The following is a 24,115-nucleotide window of genomic DNA, read 5'->3' as shown; positions in this document are numbered from 1 at the left end:
GCGGCCAGGGTCGAACCAGTGACCTCGAACTTGGCAGCGCAACGCCGCAGTCACTGAGCTAACGCATCGGATGGTTACATAAAAAAATACGCTTTATTTCTGCATTTGATAGGCGCAAATAAAGTGTACTTAATATACAACGTTTGTCGTCCTCCTAATGCTGGCATTTGTAAAGCTAACCTTAGCAAAATATACAGGTAGTAATAGGAGGGCGCCACGCTAAGCGAGCGCGCAGTCAGAGCGCGAGCAAACAAACGCGTGAAAATGAAGCTATTTTAGCAGGAGCGTAGCAGACGACAAAGGCGAGTCCCCCCGTCTGACGTCACGGGAGCGCCGTTCGCAGCTCCATCATCGGTTGCGCACGCAGCTAGCAGGTCTGTCTAACCATAGCCAACAAAGCATAGTGGTCTCGCGCCGGCAGAGCCCAACATCACCTCCAGAAAGACCGCAGTCATCATATTGTGCTAGATTCAATGATTACTACACCAGCACTCCATAAGGTTTCACTCCGGAAACTTGGCTATCTAGTGCACCTCATGGTACCAATCATCAGATAAAAATCTGAGCCGTCATTTCCTGCTCTTATACAACTATATATCCGCTCCTTTTATTGCTTGTGTGGTTTGAGAAGAAAGGCCTGAGTGACCGTTTATAGTTTTTCAGCGCATTTTAACGCGATAGCATTAAGGAGCTCGTGTCGCAGAAAAGCCGGTGTTGTCGGTGTCGGCGTCAGCGGCGTTGGCCGTGAGCGATAAATCCCAGAAGGCACTTCATAAATAAAAAAACGTCTTGCAAGATGGGCTGGTGGGTATCGAACCAGGGTCTCCGGAGTGTGAGACGGAGACGCTACCACTCAGCCAAGAGTTCGTTCCTTCAAAACGGGACAAAATCGTCTCTAGTGAATGCGGTGTTGCCTTAGAAGCGTGCCGTAGAAAGTTATACTGCGGTGTATATCGGTAGTTATGAGCATGTAACTTACAGAAGTCGCAGTTTCACGAGTAGCGAAGTACGTTTCCGCTACATTTCTTCTGCGCTCTGCGCACACGCAGAGCCATCTTGCGGCAAACACAGAAGACCCCCTGCTGGCAATGTACTGCGCTGCCCCGACACATGGCGCGCCACTCGCCCCATGATCGCGTCCGCCTTCATGGCGCGTCGGGGCCCGCCTATCTGTGCCGATCGCGACGTTTGGCTGGCGTAGCGCGTTTGAGTAAGCGGCGCGAACGGGGTGCGATAACGCTATCGCGTTCTACTCTTGAAGGCGAAGCTTAAGCGTCCTCCAATTTTTTTTATTTTACGCTCTCCCACCCTTAAAGCGTAACTTTCATTGACTCTTTGACTTTCCCGCTGCTGATGGCTGCAGTCTTGCCGAATAGCTCTTGTCGAGGGCGTGGATCATACCGAACGTAATGTTGTTGTGAAGCCGTCGTCATTGTGCATTTGTCGTCCCTACTGGCTGCAGACTTGAACGATTGGCTGGCACCGGACACAATACAAAGAAATGCCGTATAACGTGCGGATCCAAGCGGCCCGCGGCGACAGATAATGCACGTAGGTGCAGACGTGAGCTCCAACTCCAACATGCCGTCGTTGCCATGCCATAGTCGTCAGTTTATCGCTTCCGTGCCATTGCCATCCTTTCTTCACTGAAGAATTAGTATCGTCCTTCCACTGTCTTCACTTTGTCACTGCCACTGTGTTGTCATATCGTTGTCGTCACGCCGCCATCTTCGAACCGTCGTAGTCACTCCATCGCCTCCAAGCCTTTGTCGTCATGGCGACATCGTGACAGATTCACTGTTACACCATCTTGATTGTTTGATTGTCGTTATTTTTGTCGTCAGGCCTTTGTAGCCATGCGTGCCGTTGGTGACACGCCATCGCCGTCATACAGTTGCCACCATAGCGTTTTTGTTATGCCATCGTCGTCATATCACTGCAAACATTTTCGCACCTGTCATTCAATTCGTCAGTTGTTATATACTTTTCTCTTGAGCAGGTTGCCATTATCCCTCAAGAGAAAAATGTATAACAGCTGTGTCTTACCAGTACTCACCTACGGGCAGAAAGCTGGAGGCTTACGAAAATGGTTCTACTCAAATTGAGGACGACATAACGAGCTATGGAAAGAAGAATGATGGGTGTAACTTTAAGGGATAAGAAGAGAGCAGATTGGGTGAGGGAACAAACGCGAGTTAATTACATCTTAGTTGAAATCAAGACAAAGAAATGGGCATGGGCAGGGCATGTAATGAGGAGGGAATATAACCGATGGTCATTAAGGGTTGCGGACTGGATTCCAAGAGGAGGGAAGCGTAGCAGGGGGCGGCAGTAAGTTAGGTGGGCGGATGAGATTAAGAAGTTTTCAGGAACAACATGGCCAGAATTAGCACATGGCCGCGGTAGTAAGAGAAGTATGGGAGAGGCTTTTGCTGTGCAGTGGGCGTAGCCAGGCTGCTGCTGATTATTATTATTATTATTATTCAATTCGTCACAACATCATCTGCATCTCCTTGTCGTCGTGCCATCATTGTCCTACCTTCGTCGTCATGCCAATGTCGTTGTTGCATCGAGGTCATGCAGTCGTGGCCATTTCGTCATGGTCGTTTCATTGTCGTTATGTTGTCGCAGTGATTTCAATTGTCATAATGCCGTCGTCGACATGTTGTCGCCGTATACCAGCGCCACCAGCTATTTTTATGCCCCCAGCAGACGAAGGCCTCTCCCAGCAATCTCAAATTACTGCTGTCTCTTGCCCTCGTTAATTCCAACTTCCGCCTGCAAATTTCCTGATTTCATGACCGTACCTAAATTTCTGACGTCCTCGACAGCGCTTCCCTTCCCTTGGCATGCATCCCATAACTCCAATGGTCCACCGGTTATCTACCCTACGCATTACATGGCCAGCCCAGCTTCTTTTTTTCTCTTAATGCCAACTAGAACATCGGCTATGTCCGTTTGCTTTCTGATCCACACCGCTCTTGTCCTTTTAAAATTACGCCCAACATTTTTCGTTCCATCGCTCTTTGCGCGGTCTTTAATTTGTTCTCGAACTTCTTTTTTTGTTAGCCTCCATACGATAGCAGCGGTAGAATGCGATGATTGTACACATTTATTTTTAACAGCATTGGTAAGGTCAGTATTGTCAGTATTTGGTAATGCCTGTCATATGCACTCCAACGCATTTTTATTCTTCTGTAAATTTCCTTCTCATGACCAGGTTTCCTTGTGAGTAACTGACCTGGATAAACCTACTACTGTGCAAACTGTAAAGGTTAACTGGAAATCCTGAAATCTTGTTCCCTTGCCCGGCTATTGAACATTACTTTTGTCTTCTGTGTAATAATCTTTAACCCACTCTTACACTTTCTTTGTTACGGTCCTCAATCACTTGTTGCAATTCATATCCAGTGTTGCTGAAAAAGACAATGTCATCTGCAAAGCGAAGGTTGTGAGATATTCATGTGCCCCGTTGATCCTCACTCCTAAGCGTTCCCAGTCTAATAGCTTGACTACATCTTTTGAGTATGCAGCGAGTGGCATTTGAAAGATTGTGCCTCTTTGCCTGACCCCTTTTTTGATAAGTAATGTTCTGCTTTTTCTTGCGAAGAAGTGTATTAATTTTGGAGGGAGCCGTGGAATTTTTTGTACTTGTTTCCCAATATATTCACGCATGCCTCCTGTACTCCTTGATTACGCAATGCCTCCATGGCTGCTGGTGTCTCTACCGAATCAAATTCCTTTTCATAATCTATGAAAGCGAAATAGACAGGCTGATTGTACTCCGCAGATTTCTCAATTACCTTATTGATGAGACGGATTTAGTTCATTGTAGAATATTCCTTCCCGAAGCCAGCCTTTTGGTTGACGGAAGTCAAGCGTTGCTCTGATTTTATTCAAAATTATCTCGGTGAATATTTTATATAATGCCGAAAGCGAGTTAATGGGCCTATAGCTCTTCAGTTCTTTAATGTCTTCGTTCTTTTTGATCAGTTTAATGTTGCCGTTCGCCCAGCTTTCTGGCACACTTGAAGTCGTGAGGCATTGTGTATAAGGGGCGCAAGCTTTTGCTCGCAGCTGTCGCTGAAACAAAGACTGTTTATCCTTATTTTAAATATGCCGTTCCCCAACCAAGTGATGAGAGAGAGAGAGAGAGAGAGAGAGAGTGCATGCAGGCGCAGCGCGAGCGCCACGAGCAACTCGGACAGCACGTGCAGCGCCGACTGAGCGCCGCGAGCAACGAGAGACGAGACAGCACAGAGTGGCGCGGCGACGCGGCCGCAGAAAGGCACCTTTCATCAGCGGGGCCGCTTCTGAAGGGGTGCACTAGGGCCGCCTAGCCAAAGTTTCGATTTTGCCTCGCACAAGTCCGACCTGCCACCGCCGCACCAACGATCGCAAAAGCGGGCGAACCAGCTTTAAAAACGTAAGCGATTTGATGGTGTCTGCTCGGGAATAGTCAAATGTTTATAAGTAAAAATGGACTACAGTGTGTTTTAAAGAAAAAAAAAACTCGCCGGCTAAACTTAACAAGATTCAGCAACATTTAGTGAACCACAGTGGCCCAAGATCTAAAATGTGCTTTGAAATTCATGAAGTAACACTGACGTACTAACTACGGGGTTTCCGCGCGAAATTCGACAAATAAACGGTTTATCTCCAATTTTCTGTTCTAATAATGAACAAATTACCGCGATATTAACGAAAATGGAGTTCTTCAGTAATACTTATCAGAGTGCACTAATTTAGTGATTATATTTAGTGCACCTCTAACACATAGAACAGTAGCCATCGGACACGTGCGCGCAAGCACATCAAGAATATAACAATTTTCATATTTTCACGGCATCAAATCGCGATCACGAGTTGGCAAAAGGCTCAATTTGTTCTCGATTTTGTCTTCGGATGTATTTTATTGATATATTTTATTGGTATATGTAGCTCCATCACGCGAAAGCATTGCCACATGCCTTCGTGTTGTAGCTCATACTGGGAGCTAAAGTAATACGCAATCACTGCTTTCGTTCTACAAGTCACCATTCGTGACTGTACCTTTCCCAGTGCTGAGTTCGCAACCTATATGATACGCGTGTGCTCTGGCCGACCCATCCACCTTTCTTGTAAACAAATACTCCATCACTCAATCAATCCAACTTAATTTATATACCTTGGGCGGCTTACTCGCATCATTCTCATTCTCGATGTTGGCGGAGCAATCGACTCCACTCCGCTCACGGTTCCCTCATTCATTCCCCCGGACAGTGAAAACAAACTGAGCGAGACGAAAGCGCAAGACCTAACAAAAGGTTTGCTCTCAGCGCTGCTTAATATGCTCCGAGAGACTGCAGGCACCGATTATTAGTCACGGCATTTCAACGCTGCACCACTACACTGGCTGGAACTACACCCCACAACACACCAGAGAAGTAAAACACAAAGGGCCCTCACGTACCTTCGTACGAGAAGAGCTCGTCAGCCCTGCCGAGGAAGGCGCACGATTTATAATGGAAAGCCGGAACGAGGCACGCCGGGCGACTCTCGTGTGGCCACTGTATAGTACGGCTATCGCTGCCGCTGCTGCTCGGAAGATGCGGCAGCCGCTTCTCCCGACGGGTCCGCCACCGCCGGACGTGTTTATGCCTCGCGGCCGTGGCACGTTGCGACCTCCACGCGCCGCGTCGATTCTGGGCACTCCGTCATGTCGCCGTACTTGGGGTTCTTTAGCACGATACTTTCGCTCCCACGCAGCCAAAGTACGACGGACTGCCAGCCCGGCATGCGAGCGTTTTTGATGCAGGCGGCATCACGTGAAGCCGTAACGACCTTATTATTTGCAATATATCGATAGTTCGTTCCTCCGGCTGATGATATGGCAACGAAATTTTATTGCTTTCGCATTCGAATAGTGTCGGGATCCCCTGCGACCCTTCAGGGAAACGGCTCGTCCTCGTTTGCTAAAATTGTATAAAGTTGCGTGGTCATTTGCTTTCTTTTTTTAGTTACCAGTAATTTCTGATATTTGGCATGCCTTTACCTTCCTTGTTCGTGTTCTTGTTTCGCGTGAAGTATTGTTCTCGTGCGCACGAATAAAAAGCAGTAATGACGAGAGTAAGCGCAACATAACTTTTTTACTGGACTGTAGCTAACCAAATTTCTGATTTGCACAATCCAGCCTAAGACGATTTGAAGGCGATGACATTTCTGGTCATATAGTAGATATGCGAGAAGGCGTGAGGCAATCTGTCTCCGGCGTCTTTATTTGAGTCGTCGCTTAACTGCATACTGTAAAAATAATTTACGGCCATAAAAAGTGAGAAAGAGTGTAAATATGTCTAGAACTCAGACTCTCACACCGGTTTTGGGTGAAAGGGTGTGAGACGTAGACAAACTTACACCCTTATGCACTTTAAAGGGTGTAATTACGTTACAGTGATAGGCTACCACGAACCGGTGCGCTGATGCCAAGATGCCCGCATGATTTAGCTTGCCTGCCACCTGGCTCGAGCACGGCGAGCACGAGCAGCTTCGTTGTCGTCGGCATTGCGAAGACGGCTCGCCATATATACTCATCTCTGTTGAGTCACTGGTTTAAAACGTATTCTTTTTTTAAATACTAAGCCCAACGAGATTAAGCATTAAAGGCGTGCATGGAAAACTCTGCCGGAGCCCCGGTTCTTTGTTTACGCTTAGTTACCGTCCGTGATCGAACAATGCGATGACCCTGAAGCCAACTTCTCGTGGCAGTACATTAGAGAAGATTTTATACGCTGCTAACAGTATAGAAGCACTCTGCTGAGAGTTGAATACGAATATCTAGCGTCAAGTAATTTCGTGTCAGGATCGCGCCATTCCACATTCAAAGGCGGCACTGCGGAAGGCATAAGGATACGAGGATACAAAAAAGGGTTGCTCGCAGAACGGGAGTGCCAATGGACCCAGCATTGTCTTGTCTCCTTGCAGACGATGCCAACCTGGCTCCACCCTCTATTTCCTTTGCCACCGCTACTTTCTTGTTTCCGCGTATGTTGTTTTCCTTATACTGCTTTCCGCATGATTGCCGCGGACGTTTCTCACTTTCACCGACAGCCTCTCTCTCTCTCTCTCTCTCTCTCTCTCGTCCTCGCGCTGTCCGCGACAGCCAACGGACTGCTCGGGTCAGCATGCCTCGGCATGGAGAAAACGCCGACAGTGCAGCAAGAGTTGCCGCCGATCCGGCGAGGAGACGAGAGGTGCAGCAGCCGTGTCCGGGCGCGTCCTTCACGTATTCAGCGATAGAAGAGGGCTTCACCGCATGGGGCCGACGGGTCCGTCGGAGCGCGTTTGCCGGCGATACCAGACAGAGGCGCTCGGAACTAGCAACAACAACAACAACGACGACGAGAACACCAACGCAGGCGCAGTGCGCGCGTGCGAGGCGACTCCGCGCCGCGTTGCCGAGGATGCATCGCGAGGTCTTTCTGGCCGGCTGAGCCCGGGCGCCGTCCAGGTAGTAGACGGGGACGCATGAGAGATTGACTTTTTCCGGGAAGGGCTCGCCCGCTGAAAGAGAGACGAGGAAGAAGAACAAAAAAAGAAAGGCGATAGACGTATAAAAGAAAGACACGGGACGCGTCGGCTCTTTGCTTCTGCGCAGGAGCTCCTGGGTTGACCGCAGGCCCTCGGCGGCAGGCTGATGTCTCCACAGTATAGATCTCCGTTCGTAGCTCTCTCTCTCTCTCACTCTTTTATTGTTGTTCTTCTTTTATTTTCGTCGAACACGTATGCCATTGCATTATTTTACTTTTGCGCTTTCTATACTGCCGCGCGTGCGCGCCATCGTATCTCTTCGTTCGTCCTTCTCCGCTGTCTTCCTCGTTCACGACGCCGGCGCTCTTCATCTTTGTTGCTTTGCACTTCTTTCGTATCGTTGTTCCCTTTTCACCTCTCTACGGCACAGGGGCATGCGCCTGGCCCCTCGGGAGGAGGGAGGGGAAGGCACGTGCTCCTCTTCATCTCGATGCACTGGCGAAATAAATTCCGGCCCGCCGCCACAGCCAACGTGCGGTGGTCGAGCACGGGCTGCCGTGCCAAGGATTCTCGAGAAAGTGCTCGAGGGAACGAACGACGCGTGAGCTGCTGCTCAGGAACACGCTCTTGCTATCTGCTTGTTTTCCTTTTAGTGGCTGTAGATGTGCCCAGTCTGACGCTGGGAAAGTGCCAAATGGGCAGCACGGACGAAATTTGCTTGGCTTGTGAATGGCGAGCAAGGAGTTGAAAGAACATTGCCACTAGATTTTCCCGTTGCTATCGTTATTTTTTTTTTCGGTAAATGAAAGTCCTCGACGTCTAAACCATAGCAAGAACTGGTTCAAGCCTGAGATCCCTAAGTAATTTGCTATGATAGCTTTTCTATACGAGCCAATTGGGAGGTGTATGTGTTGCGACGTCCCGAAGGAGTAGGTTGTCACGTGGGACCAGTCCATCACGATGTTTTGACAGCCGCTCTAGCTAGTTAGGTGGTCTGTCATGCTGCTACACAGGGCCGCGCAACTACTGGCCGCAAAGCAGACTACCAAGCGCGAGTCGGAGCGAGTGTAAGAATGTCGCAATGTCGTGTTTGCCTTCTGCGTCGTGACATGACACATACTTCACCTGGGAAAGGAAACCGAAACTGGTTTACAGAAAGACTGTTACAGTAAACTATTTAGGGCGCTCAGGGGCTTGTCAGTTTTCTTTCTCTCTAGCTTTCGATGTCCCGGGCCTTCATTTAACGCAAGAACGGAAAAGTGGAAAATATTGTTTGAGTACTCCTTTAAAGCCTGGTGCACCAGGTCGGGGCCGTCATGACCCACATTCACTCAGTGAAACGCGTTGTGGATGGTGCGGATCGTTCTGGGGCCGTCAGGAGGATTAGTGCTCGGCACCAGCAGCTCTGGTGACCGAATTGTAGGCTGATCTTGGCGTTCGATTTGGGAGGGGTATCGTCAAAGAGGCACTTTACGGACGTCCTCAAAGGAACACAGCTGGAATAGAGGGTTATGGCTGATATAGTTAGAAAAATGAACGCATGACGATATATGGGATAAATCTTTGTAGACTTGAACCATTTCGCATGCAAAATAATAGATTTCACTGAAAAAGAAAGTATGCCAAAAGATGTACCCACACCGAAAGTTCTATGCTTTAGAGCTTTGGATTTTTTCTTTAATTTACGCATAGGCACTAGCTAAAATGTTGTAGGTAATCATTTCGAAATGAGGTATGAAAGTCGTGTACAGGTCGGTAAAATTAAAGCTGTAAAAGGTGGACCGGTCTTTGGTTTTGAATAGGGTACTGTTACAGTGTTTTTGCACAGCTCTTACACTTGCCGCAGTTTGGCTTCCGGTGCTTCCGATGGAATAGCAGTCTTGCCTAAACATCAAACCAAACAAAGAGAAAGCACGATTCCTTTTAAATGCGTTCCTTCTTGTCGAAGCTGCTTTTAACACTAGTTATTTTTTGTATGGTTGCTATTCGTTTCTACAGTTTCCCCGTAATGCAGCGTCCGCGCACAATGGTCCATAAAATCAAAGGCACTGTCGAGTAGAGGTTGACGCCAATGCTACTACGCGACGCACATGTGAGTTTTAATAGTCGAAATTCCTGCGTGAACACAGCTATAGGGAAACAGCTGAACTGAGTGACGGTTGGTGAAGAAAGTCTCCTCCTTAGAATTGCGCAGGAATATTGCTCTAATATGCTTATTTAATAAAATAACAAACCGTCAGCACCAAACCGCCCTCCCTCTCTCCCAACCGTCACGAACGTCTGACCGTTTGCACAACAACCGCTTTTTCAAAGGTATCTTTGGGCGCACAAACGCCTTCAATTCATCAGCGTTACCACTAGCAATTGAACTACACGATAGTCTCCCTGATAATGTTGTCCACGTTCATGACCCCGTTAAGTTTCGTCATGAAGTAACCGCTATTTTTTCGTGACCAGTCGCCTTCCTTATTTTCTCTTAATTATGTACACGCTTCTCGCTAACTTCTGTATTTGGCAATGTCAAGAGATGTACCCTTACATTGTGTATGTCGCCATTCATTCCGATAGTGTATATCGCGTTCCGCTAGTTATTATGTAACGTCGCCTCGTTTTATGTACCTTAGTATACACCTCATACACTCGTTATCTCTTGACATCCTTTGTATAATGCTTCCACTTATAAAGATATATATTGTACGATTCCCCCCTCACACAATACTCCTGCTGGAGCCTGTGAGGTTTTTTGAATAAATAATTAAGTATACACCGAATGCTAAACCAGCAAGTCGCAGTTCAAGGTATTGAACAAAGTGAACCATGCAAGAAACTCTGTCACTGTCCGGTCAAAACAAGTTGAAAACGCTGTTTTTAACTTCGCCAAAACCCTTCAATCATTCCACTCAACCACCGCCGCCACTTCGCGAGTCGTTCTTAGCAAAAATATCTCCAAATAAGCACAGCTTTTAAAGGCTCCCATAGATCAAACTTCGGACACAATTGGGAACGGGTTTTCGGCCACAAACAGCAGTGGCCCTCCTGGAGCACCACTCATACCACTACTCCTCACCGGACATTTATGAACGATGACCCCTGTGATTGGTCATTAACGAAAAACGACTTCCTCCCACAGAAACTGCGTCTGTATCCAGTTCGCCGCCTCCAAGGGCGCTGGTTGTTGACCCTCCGAATCGCGGCATTTGCTTCTCAGTGCTCGCTTGGTCCTTGTGCAGGCGTGCTAGATGTTTCCGTTGCCATCATCACTCCCGCGCTAATTCAAATCAGCGTGCTAAACGAAGATGATGAAGAAGAAGAAGAAGAAGAAGAAGAAGAAGAAGAAGAAGAAGAAGAAGAAGAAGAAAGCGGAAAAGGCTCGTGAGGCGTCTACACCGAGTCGTCTTCACTTGTGGAGGTGGCGCCACCTGGCGGTGCACACGTGGGGATCGGTGCTTTCCTCCTAGCTCAGATGAGTGTGCTAAAAGCATTTGTTGGGTGGGTGCGATTCCTACAGGCTACATTTTGATTCTTCTCGACTCGCAACACCCCTCCTTCTCGCTCCTAAAGAACAGCATTTATGGGACCTGCATCACACCCAGAGACGCTTCCTTAACAGAGGGAAAGAATGACAATGTCACTGTCACCGCAACGTACGACGCGCATAGCAACGTTTTTTAACACACAACGCGCGCACGGTTACGAGCGACCTGGTAGAACAGATCGCACGCCCCACTCGCTCAGTTCAACGCGAGTGTACGACTCGGAAACAACCGTCGCGCACGAACACGTGCCCACCCGCACCGGCCGGCGGCAGGTCGGGCCGTGATCAGCCGCGCATAAAACGAAGCATCCCTCCATCACACTTATGCGTCCTCAACTCGGTCCCTCAGCAGCTTCAGTCATATCTCTCACGAACCACATTCACGCGCCCGGCACGCGACGCGCGCGGGTGCGCCGAAACGCGCCGTCTACGTCGACGAAGACGCGTCACTCGGCCTCCTCGCAGCGCCAATGGCCCGCCCTGTGGTCCTCCTTTCCTCATCTTTTTCTGCGTCTCTCAGCGCCCACCGCGGTTTTGCGGTTGATACGCGCCGCTGCGCCTCTTCACTGGCTCACCCTCACTCATCCTTCCCCATTCACCTACAGGGGTCCCTACACTCTCGGATTTCCACTGGTTTCCTCGCACCCTCTCCGCAATTGGTCTTATTTTTTTCTTCAATACTTTATCATTTTCATTTTCCAGCGTAGGCGCGTCACAGGCGAACGGAGGTTGTCGGTCGCCAGCGATGCGTGCTCCGCGTTCGTCGTGGTTTTGAGCCACGCGGAGCCTGCGGTTGGCACCGGTGGCGGCCACCAGAAGGGCGAGCTAGAGAAAAACACAAGAAAAACAAAGAAAGAAAACGAAAGAAACGAACAAACTCTCCCTGGCTCCGCGGGCCGAGCTATGGGATGCGGAGAGCAGTGACGAGGTTGTAGTCGGGACGAGGGGAGGTGGGGGGGGGGGGGGGGTGTTCTTATCAAGGGTCCGCACGCGCCGCGCTTGCCTTGGACGGAACGCACGAGCGCGTGGAGACGCCGTCCAAAACTTGGTCGGCGAGCGGCGGCTCTTGCGGTCGAGTTGGCCCGTCGCCGCAGGAGGAAAGTTGGCTTCGCCGCCCCACACCGTTGCGCGAGGCGCGCAGATGGTTCGTGTACAGCGGGCTGCTCTAGACCAGTTCCGTTCACTGCGGCACAAAGAAGCACGCGCGTTAAATGGATTGTCGGAGTGCAGCTGAAACATACCGAAGCGTTTACATATTTCAGGTTGAGTTGCTGCTGTTTATCGCGGTCAGAGAGGTTACTTCCTGGGACGGAGACCTCGAAGCTGTCGATTGCTTCTGCGAAGGGGGCCGAGGAAGCGAACTGCGCTACGCGTGTTTTACGATGGAAATGTAATATTATCAAGGACCATGGCTTTGAATGTGCAATGGCGGGGCTCTTGCGCGCCCAAGGACTTACGCAGACAGAATAGTCTGACAACTTATTTAAGTTTAATGGTACTGCGAAGAAAGATATAATGAGAATAAAGCTTTAGTAATGAAATATGGGAGCACGCTCGCCCATCTTGTGGTTAAGTAGAAGTAGATTAGATTTAAGTGAACTATACGTACTGTTACATGCGCTGGGGCTCCAACAGAATTCTTACGCGATGCTCCATGACATGTTAATATGCTGCCTCTCTCTAGGGGATAGGCAATTCTTCCCGAAAAAAAAAAAGTAATGATGGAAAAAAGGAAAGAAAGAAAAGAAACGAACGAGAGCTACAGCAGCGTACAGTCAAATAATCAATCTTGAAAAAGGCTGATCTCGCTTCGACGGTGCACCATGCTACCCTGCGCTATCCCAGACGGTCAAGAAGACGTCTGAGGTACTGAATTGTAGCATCGCTGGGAACCTTGGTGTTCTCAATTTATGCGGATGGTCTGCCTAACTGTGTTTGTTAAAACTTGATTATTTGCCACAATTTTTTGCTCTATGATCCATGCCAACCTTCACGCTGCCTCGCTATACGGGTTAGGGAATTTTTCTTTCTGCGAAAAAAAAAAAATAACAATAAAGGGCTGACTGCGTATTTCATCGTAAAATTTCATGCGACACGGCACAGTTCTTTAATCTGATTATGTCGCAACGATAAGAAGGCCACTAAGTTATTGCAGAACAAATGTTTTCTGTTTGGCTAATCCTCCTTGCCCGATGCTAACGGGCAAGGACGATTAGGAGGAGCACCACTACGATCAAGATACTAGAATCCTTTATACAAGCACCTCGGTGTTTACATGCCTTCAAATTTAAAAACCCAGTTGTGATTTAGCGGTAAAGGCGAGGCAAATGCATTAGCTTTACGTCGCACCTCTCTCAGGTTCCCGATCAATGATTTAAACCGCGTACACCACACTGCAAAGTGTTCAGGAGCGAAGTGCTACTGACGGCTGTCCGAAGCAAACCTCCATCAACTGCAATATTCACCCATTCACCTACAGGTGAATGGGTGATACCTTCCTATCTATCTATCTATATATATAGAGCGTTCGTCGTCTCTTCGTCGGGGCGCCCGCGTGCACCGGCCACAAGAAACACGCAATATGCAGAATCAGAATCAGTTTTATTTTCCTCAAGGAAAATTGGACCGCAGACAAAAAGCTGCTCATTGAGCAGCTTGACGAGGCCTGGGGCCCATGCCTGGGGCCTGGGATGCATGCATCATTATCCCCGGCGGCGGAAGCACCATCCCGGAGCGTCTAAATATCGGTGGTAACAGGAGAGTAATACGGTTTGAGGCGTGCAACATGCAAAACGTCACTGGAATTCGGGGCAGATGCGGCACTGGTGCTGACTGCGGCGATATCGTGCGTAACTGAAGTCAAGGCACGGAGCACTCGATATGGGCCTGTGTACCGATACAGGAGTTTTTCTGACAGGCCAACGTGACGAGTCGGGGACCACAGGAGTACCAGAGATCCAGGCAAAAAGTGGACGTCTCTGTGTTGGCGAACGTACAAACGCCGTTGCTTCTCTGGCGAGGTCAGGAGGCGAGCGCGGGCAATTTCGCGTGCTTGGGCTGCCCTGGCGATGGCACCAAGTGCATACTCGCTGGTCTCTGCTGCGGTTGATGGAAGAGATGCGTCCAGCGGCAATGTTGGTTCTCGGCCGAACAACACAAAGAACGGGGAATAACCGGCAGTGTCGTGACGCGAAGAATTATACGCAAAAGTGACATAGGGTAGGGCAAGGTCCCAATCACTATGGTCGGACGAGACATACTTTGCAAGCATGTCTGTTAGGGTACGATTCAGACGCCCCTTGAGACCATTAGTCTGAGGATGGTAAGACGTAGTCAGCTTGTGCTTGGTTGAGCAGGACTGCAGGATGTCGGCGATGACTTTAGATAGAAATGTCCTACCATGGTCAGTGAGCGATTGGTGTGGAGCGCCATGGCTGCGGAATCACGTCGCGCAAAAGAAAATAGGTAACATCTGTGGCACAGCTTGTTGGAAGCGCTCTGGTGATGGCGTTGCGCGTGGCGTAATCTGTCGCCACAGCGACCAACTTGTTGCCAGACGTGAATAGAGGGAAAGGGCCAAGTAGGTCCAAGCCAACGCGAAAGAACGGCTCCGAAGGAATGTCGAGCGGTTGAAGGCGCCCAGCAGGGGGCGTCGATGGTGTTTTTCGGCGCTGGCACTTCTCACACGGCGCAACGTATTTCCGGACGGAGCGGGCAAGGCCTGGCCAAAAGAAGCGTCGGCAAATCCGATCGTAGGTGCGGGAGACGCCAAGGTGACCTGCCGTTGGTAAATCATGAAGTTCTTGAACAGCTGACCGGAAGTGCTTAGGAATGACGAGGAGTAGGGCAGGACCGTCGGGGCGTACATTGTGGCGATATAATATATCATCCCGGAGAACAAACAGGTGAAGGGACGAATCACAAGACGAAGATGCCAAGCCATCAATGATGGCGCGCAAGGCGGCATCACGGCGTTGCTCGTCGGCAACGTGTAGCAGCTTAGAAACGGAGAAATCGCAAGCGTCGGCATCGGGGTCAGAGTCGGTGGGTGGTTCGTCCACAGGATAGCGTGACAAACAGTCTGCGTCTTGATGTAATTGGCCCGACTTGGACACTACTGCATTGGAATATTCTCGCAGCCGCAGAGCCCAGCGACCAAGCCGGCCGGTAGGATCCTTGAGTGAGGAAAGCCAGCAGAGCGCGCGGTGGTCCTTGATTACAGACAAGTGCGCGCCATACAAATACAGGCGGAATTTGGAAACCGCCGAGACGAGAGCCATGCATTCACGATCTGTAATCGAATAGTTGCACTCCGCTGTTGTGAGGAGGCGGCTAGCGCAGGCGATAACACGATCTTGACCCTGTTGGCACTGGGCTAAGACGGCTCCGATACCGTGACCACTGGCATCGGTACGTACCTGTGTAGGAGAGGACGGGTCAAAGTGGGCCAGTATAGGTGACGTGGTGAGAATGTTGGTGAGCTGGACAAACGCGGCAGTTTGAGCGGGGCCTCACGTAAACGGCCCGTCCTTCTTCGGAATATCAGTAAGCGGTCAGGCAATCACCGCGAAGTCTTTAACGAAGAGTCGGAAGTAGGAGCAGAGTCCTACAAAACTTCGGACGTCTTTGACAGATCGAGGTACAAGTAAAGACGTAACAGCACGAATTTTCCCCGGGTCTGGTTGAATACCGATAGCGTCGACGAGGTGGCCCAGCACAGTTATCTGCCGACGACCGAAGTGACACTTCGATGAATTTAGTTGCAGCCCAGCCTCGCGGAAGACTTGAAGAACAGCTGATAAGCGCTGAAGGTGTGTCTCAAATGTAGGTGATAGATTTAGGTGCATGTTAAAGAACCCCAGGTAGTCGAAATTTTCGGAGTCCTCCACTACGGCGTGCCTCATAATCAGAAAGTGGTTTTTGCACGTAAAACCCCATAATAAATTTTTTTTCAAATGTAGGTGAAAATACGAGAACGTCGTCTAGGTAGCAGAGGCATGTTGACCATTTGAACCCTTAAAGTAAAGAGTTCATCATACGTTCGAACGTTGCTGCGGCGTTGCATAGACCGAATGGCATAAATTTGAATTGATATAGGCCATGAGGGGTGACGAACGCGGTCGTCTCTTGGTCATTTTCATGCACTGAAATTTGCCAATAACCAGACCGAAGGTCTATTGATGAAAAGTATTTGGCACCGTGGAGACAATCGAGGGCGTCGTCAATGCCAGGGAAGGGGTAGACATCTTTCTTGGTAATGCAGTTTAGATGGCGATAATCTACGCAGAAACACCATGGGCCATCTTTCTTTTTAACAAGTACCATGGACGACGCCCAAGGGCTCGACGAAGGTTCAAAAATATCTTTGGCAAGCATTTTTTTTCACTTCATCTTGAATAACCTTACACTCTGAAGCAGAAACTCGATATGGCCGGCGATGAATAGGACTGGCATCACCAGTATTTATGTGATGCTTAACAATTGAAGTCTGGCCCAGTTGGCGATTGTTGAGGTCGAAGATATCGTGGTAAGACACAAAATGGCGGCACAGAGCTGCTGCTTGTTCAGGCTATAGGTCCGCAGCAATCATGGGACGAAATATTGGGTCAGGGCAAATAGCATACTGTGGACATGGTGAAGAACCTGAGCAGACGTCAACTGAAAACGTCGTGACGTGGTCATCTCCTATAGCACGCAGCGTTGCAACCGATATGCCTTGGGGTAGAACTTCCTTTCTCAGGCCAAAATCGACGACGGGGAGGCATGTCCGGTTATCGGCGACGGTGACGACGGAGTGGGGCACAGTGATATTGCGCATTAAAAGGACATGTAACAGGTGTGGCGACGTAATCACCATCGGGCAAAGGAAAAGATGATAGCAAATCGACGAAAGTCAAGGCTTTAGGCAGCAGGTGGACGAAGGCGGTCGTACTAAAGTTGTTCGGCACTTCGGCATGAATATGCGCGAGTAGAGGAAGTTCGAGGCAAAGGGCACCGGCAGAACAGTTGATCAAAGCTGAATGCGCCGTAAGAAAGTCAAGTCCGAGGATTAGGTCATGGGGATCATCGGTCAGCACTGTAAAAAGAACAGCGGCCACGCGTACGGCTCGAGTAGTAGGAAGCGTGAGAACCTTCCTCAGTCGATGACGGAGGTTACAACCCATCATGGATCCCTGGGCTCCAGTATCTATTGACGCCGTCAAAGGGACACCGTCGACGTGAACATCAAGTTCTGGTTCGTACGGAGCGTCAATGGAGGATTTCGACACGACGAAGATAATGAAGCACTACACCCAGGAGCTGCATGATGTAGTTTTCCGTCCGGGAGGGTCCATGATTGGTCGGCGACGAATAGCGGTGTGGTTGGGGCGACAGATACCGACGGCGCTGAGGTGACGGCGAGCGAGAACGACGACTGTCATCGACGGATACGTCTGAGGTAGGAGGCATACGGCGAGGCGAGTAACGGCACGGGTCGGCATATGGGCGAGGAGACGGGGAAAAGAAGCTCGAATACGGCGACGTCCAGGAGGTGCTGCAATGGCGAGTGACGTGGCCAATGCGGAGGCAACGGAAGCAAATGGGCTTGTCGTCCGGAGTTCTCCACTCGGTAGGGTTGCGGTATCTCGGAGGGGAATACCGATCGCTGTGAGGCGTAGGTGTTGGCACCGGTCGGGCGTCAGGTCGGGAGACCGAGCAGGCAGCAGGAAAACCGAGACTGGCATATTCTTGCCGCGCAACTGCCTGAATGAGAGATCTCGCTGGGGCTGGTTGGTCAATGGTGAGGTCAAGTGGGCGTGGATGGAACGGCGCAGGACTTGTAGCCTCGAGCTCGCGGCGAACAAAACGGGTGACGTGCTAATTTAAGGGTGGTGAAGCGGTAAGGTCGATGCAAGACGACGTTGCAGCCGTGTTAGTGAGCCGGGAGAACTGTGGAATGAGGCGGCGGCTTTTGGCGAGCTCAAAGCGGCGGCATTCCTTGACAGTGACGCCAATGGCGGACACATTGTTGAAGATCAACAAGTTGAACGCATTGTCCGCGATCCCCTTAAGTACGTGGCCGACTTTGTCAACCTCGGTCATTTTGTCGTCGACTTCCCGGCAAACAGCGAGCACGTCTTGTATGTACGAGACATACGATTCATTAGAAGACTGAACTCGGGTAGCAAGCTCTTTTCTAGCAGCCAGCTGCCGACCGATGGGATTTCCAAAGAAGTCGGTGAGCTTCTCCTTGAAAGCATCCCAGCTAGAGATCTCGTCCTCGTGTGTCCGGAACCAGACACGAGAAGTTCCGTTCAAGTAGAATAGGACATTCGCTAGCATAATGGTAGGGTCCCAGCGGTTGTTTTGGCTCACACTCTCATACAGGGCGAGCCAGTCCTCAACGTTGACATCACCTTGGCCGGAAAATATTCCTGGATCGCGGGGATTGGTAATGGTCTCTTAGGTTGTTGTCGGGGTCGCAGCAGTAGAATGAGACGACGTCACCGGGAGCTATGGCGGAAAGCAAGACGGTGTGGCCGCTGCGGACTTCCGTGGCGAGGACGGGGAACGGCAAGCTCCACCAAAATGTTATGCGAACGAAGGATTAAGAACTGGAAACTATTTTAAAGTATATTGTTACGTGTGGAAAGACACAGACGAGAGATGCTATTTACACGCTATTTACACTGGAGCCAGGCAGCCAGGCTGACACTCGCTCGTGCCGAGGGCACCGAACAACTTCTTCGTCGTTCTCGCGGCTGCTCGTCTCTCGCGGAATCATATCGTAATATTACCCCCCGGCGGCAAAAGCACCGTCACGGTGCTGTTAAATATCCAAGGGGCATGGAGAGTTGTAGGGCTTGAGTCGGGCAACGTGGACAATGTCACTGGTTGTCACAGCGGAGGACGTCGTGGGCGTGGCTAGAACGATTTCATAGGTGACATCGGTCACTTTGCGTATCACGCGATATGGGCCTGTGTAACAGAAAAGCAGTTTTTCACAAAGGCCGACTTTACGCGATGGGGACCAAAGCAACACGAGGGTTCCGGGCACAAAATGGACATCACGGTGACGGAGGTCGTAGCGTTGTTTCTGCTTGTCTTGAGACACTTGTAGACGAGCGTGCGCAAGTTGGCGAGCATGGTCAGCATGGGCGATTGCATCACGGGCATAATCGCTAGTTGAAGCTGTGGCGGACGGAAGCACAGTGTCCAGTGGTAGCGTCGGTTCGCGGCCATACAAGAGGTAAAACGGGGAAAAGCCAGCAGTTTCGAGACGGGAAGAGTTATATGCAAAGGTAATGTAAGGTAGAGCCAGGTCCCAGTCACGGTGGTCGTCTGAAACGTATTTGGATAGCATGTCTGTAAGGGTGCGGTTCAAACGCTCAGTGAGGCCGTTCGTTTGGGGGTGGTAGGAGGTGGTAAATTTATGCTGTATTGAGCAGGCACGCATGATGTCGTCAATGACTTTGGCCAAAAAGGTGCGGCCGCGGTCTGTAAGCAATTGACGCGGAGCACCATGCATCAATATAATATCATGTAGCAGGAAGTCCGCAACATCAGTTGCACAACTGGTCGGAAGAGCACAGGTTAAGGCGTAGCGGGTCGCTTAGTCCACCGCGACTGCAACCCACTTGTTTCCTGATGTAGATTCCGGAAATGGGCCTAGAAGGTCCAAGCCGACACGATGGAAGGGCTCGGCAGGGATGTCGAGCGGCTGCAAGTAACCAGCGGGGAGCTGGGAAGGCTTCTTGCGTCGTTGGCAAAGTTCACAAGCGGCGACGTAACGTCGTACGGAACGGGCAAGGCCCGGCCAGAAAAAACGGCGACGTACACGGTCATAGGTTCGAGATACGCCGAGGTGTCCTGCCGTTGGTGCGTCGTGAATCTCTTCTAGAACGGTGGAGCGGAGGTGTTTAGGTACTACAAGCAGGAACTCAGAGCCGTCTGGATGAAGGTTACGACGGTACAGAGTACCGTCGCGGAGGACGAAGAGGCGTAGAGTAGCATCGGCCGGAGAGTGTTCAAAACGGTCGATGAGTGCTCTGATGTAGGCGTCACGGCGTTGCTCGTCGGCGAAATGAAGCAGCTGGGATACCGAGAATACGCAAGAAGCACTGGCAATATTGGAGGAGTCAGAGTCGTCAACAGGGTAACGCGACAAACTGTCAGCGTCTTGGTGCAGGCGGCCAGACTTGTACACCACGGAATATGAAAATTCCTGTAGCCTCAAAGCCCATCGACCAAGCCGGCCTGTAGGATCTTTTAGCGATGAGAGCCAGCAAAGAGCATGATGGTCAGTGACTACGGAAAAAGGGCGACCGTAAAGGTAAGGACGGAACTTTGCAACCGCCCAGACAACAGCAAGGCATTCGCGTTCCGTAATGGAATAGTTGCGCTCCGATGGTGCTAGGAGGTGGCTCGCATAAGCAATAACGCGATCCTTGCCACGCTGACGCTGGGCTAAGACGGCACCTACGCCATGACCGCTGGCATCTGTACGTAATTCTGTAGGGGCATCAGGGTCGAAGTGGGCGAGAATGGGTGGTGAGGTTAGAAGAGTGACGAGACGAGAGAAGGCGGCGGCTTCTGCAGTACCCCACGAGAATTGTACGCCTTTCTTCAAAAGATTAGTTAGGGGCCTAGCAATTGTCGCAAAATCTGGAACAAAACGACGAAAGTACGAGCACAGCCCTACAAAACTTCGAACGTCTGCGGCTGTCTTCGGAACCGGAAACTCTCGGACAGCGCGAGTTTTGTCGGGGTCAGGCTGTACTCCGGAAGCATCAACTAGATGGCCCAGAAGAGTAATTTGGCGGTGGCCAAAACGACATTTCGATGAGTTAAGTTGCAGCTTCGCCTTTCGAAATACATCAAGTATAGTTGTGAGACGCTCAAGGTGAGTGTCGAACGTTGGCGAGAAGACGATGACGTCGTCGAGGTAGCAGAGGCATGTGGACCATTTGAAACCTTGGAGCAAGGAGTCCATCATACCCTCAAAGGTGGCAGGGGCGTTGCATAATCCAAACGGCATTACTTTAAATTGGTATAGGCCATCAGGTGTGATGAACGCGGTTTTTTCTTTGTCCATATCGTCAACAGCAATCTGCCAATATCCCGAACGAAGATCAATAGACGAGAAATATCTGGAACCGTGCAGGCAATCAAGGGCGTCGTCTATACGTGGGAGCGGGTAGACGTCCTTTTTTGTAATGCTGTTCAGGTGACGGTAATCAACACAGAAGCGCCACGTGCCGTCCTTCTTCTTAACCAACACCACAGGTGACGCCCAAGGACTCGATGAAGGCTCAATGATGTTTTTATCGAGCATTTTGTTCACTTCATCTTGAATTACTCGGCGTTCCGACACAGAAACTCGATACGGTCGTCGGTGAATAGGCACAGCATCGCCAGTAAGAATGCGATGCTTGACCGCGAGCGTCTGGCCGAAAGGGCGATCGTCAAAGTCGAAAATATCGCGGTAGGACGATAATACTTCGCAAAGGTCTTCAGCCTGCGTAGAGGACAGGTCCGTCGCAACCATTTTCTTTATGTTGGGATCGACGCCCGAGGCTGGCGCGATGGGCATGCTAAGGTTGCGAGAACCATGGGTCGATAACGCTGCCACGTATTGGTCGCCGAGGCAATCAATGGTGGTTGCTGGCGGATCGGGATGCGGCGTGGAGAAGGCTGGCAAAGAGGCGGCCTCGAGTTCGCGGCGAACAATGCGGGTGACGTCGTCACAGGTGGTGGTCTGACGTGGTCGACCCTCACATGTCGACGTAGCAGCAGTGTTGGGTAGGCGCGCAATGGGGTTTGAGATACGGCGGCTCTTAGCCTGTTCAAGGCGATGGCATTCTTTTATAATGGCATCGATAGTCGACACGTTGCCGAAAACAAGCAAATTGAAAGCGTCATCGGCGATGCCTTTTAGCACATGTGCCACTTTATCTCCTTCGGACATATGATCGTCAGCTTTACGGCATAGAGCCAAGACGTCGAGGATGTAGGAAACGTATGGCTCTGTAGGTGACTGAACACGAGATGCAAGAGCCTTTCTCGCGGCAGCCTTGCGCGCAATGGGGTCGCCGAACAGTTCCCGCAGTTTTTCTTTGAAACTGTCCCAACTGGTTATTTCGTCATCATGTGTTTGGTGCCACACGCGTGGGGTGCCGCCGAGATAAAAGATGACATTGGCGAGCATAATCGTTGGGTCCCACCTGTTATTAGCGCTGGCATGTTCATAGAGCTTGATCCAGTCGTCGACATCCTGTCCCTCCAGGCCAGAGAACACACCTGGGTCACGATGTGGGGCAACCGTGACGACTGGAGCAGTCGGACAAGCCGAAGCCGTTGCGGAGGCGGGTTCGTCACCGGGAGGCATGGTGACAAGCTCGGTGTGCCGACCACTTCGGAGTTCCGTGGTGAGGACGGGGATCGCTGTCCTCCACCAGAAATGTTACGTGTGGAAAGACACAGACGAGAGATGCTATTTACACGCTATTTACACTGGAGCCAGGCAGCCAGGCTGACACTCGCTCGTGCCGAGGGCACCGACCAACTTCTTCGTCGTTCTCGCGGCTGCTCGTCTCTCGCAGAATCATATCGTAATAATATTTATAAAGGAGAACTGCAGCGCCGGCCAGTTCAGCCGACAGCTCGAGAGCCAGGGAGCGTTATGCACAGACGCTCTTCTAAGCTCTCTCATCCCCTATTTACCCCACGTGACCGGCTTCCCACGATTCCCACACTTTTTTACACTTTGGCACTCCCAATGATGCCGTATTAAAATGAAAACCTCACACTGACCACATACTGGCTTCACAGGACACATTCTGGCCTATGCGTCTCTGCGCACAACGCCCATGCCACCAGCCGGAGGCACAAAGCTGCCCTGGCTCTGTTGCATGCAGAGCCGATTGAGCAGGGCGTGAGGGTGCGTGCACTTTGTAGTTTTTGCAGCCAAACGTACTGCGCGTCTCTCGCGTCTGTGGAGAGCTTCAAACCCTCCATGCGCGAACAGCAAGCGCACCGTCAATACCATGACAACACGGTGCTGGCGGCGCTAATGTGCCTTGAAATTAGTTAACCGGACGAGAAGGGCGAGCCTAACGTCATCACCATCGTATTCGTCAGCCTTTTTGTGTCCACAACAGGATGAAGGCCTCCCCAGAGATTTCCAACGGGAGACACATATATATTTATCTCTATCTCCAATTACGTTTCTTTTGCGCCCGTTGACCGCATTTTATGCCTGCAAATTTCGTAATCTCATCACACCGCCTAATCCTCTGCTGCCCTGGGCAGCGTTTGCCTTGCCTTGGCACCTATTCTGTATCTCCATTAGGCCACCCATAATCTGCCCTACGCATTACATGACCTGCCCAGCTTCAATTCTTCCTCTTAATGACAACGAGAAAATCGGCCACCCTTGTTTGATCTCTAATTCCATACCGCTGTCTGGAATGTTACGTCGATCATTTTCCGTTCTATAGCCCGTTGTGCAGCTCTAAACTTCTTCTCAAGTTCCTCCTTGGTTTAACCTCCTACTATGTTCCACCTCTGTCACTACGGGTAGAATGCAATGATTGCACACATTTCTTCCTTTCTTCTTAGTGGGCTCAAATTACAGCACGACCACTAGTTACGAAAGCATAAGTAAACGTTCACTAATAACCCATGCTGGCCGGACGCTCCTTCGCCTCATCTTGATGCGAGCGTCAAATGTCCCACTGTGAAAAAGCCAGCGGCGTCGGTAGCAGCGAAACTTCCCCTTGGTTGCGACGCCACGCCACGAGCCCGCCTCGCGCACTCGCGGCGGCGCGTGCTGGCTCGGGCAGCGCTCGGGCCTCGAAGGAGCAGAGCGGGCGAAAGGGCTCTAAGTGTGCCACAGTAAGACGAAATCCGAACGCGTCAAGCATCTCGACGTGCTCGCTTGTCCACGAGGAGTTCATAACTCGAAGGACCGCACAGCAGCGTTCAATTGGACTGCAATGTCTTCTTATTCACAGCTCATAACCAGTGCTTAGGCCCAAACAACGAAATCCTCCTTACCTCAGTAAGGAAGCTTTCATTGCTGTGAGGTCCATC

The sequence above is a fragment of the Dermacentor andersoni genome, chromosome 3 (genome assembly GCF_023375885.2).
Source record: "Dermacentor andersoni chromosome 3, qqDerAnde1_hic_scaffold, whole genome shotgun sequence".
In the NCBI taxonomy this organism is placed as follows: Eukaryota; Metazoa; Arthropoda; class Arachnida; order Ixodida; family Ixodidae; genus Dermacentor; species Dermacentor andersoni.
The sequence above is the reverse complement of the archived record's forward strand: the minus strand, read 5'-3'. Positions refer to the sequence as shown.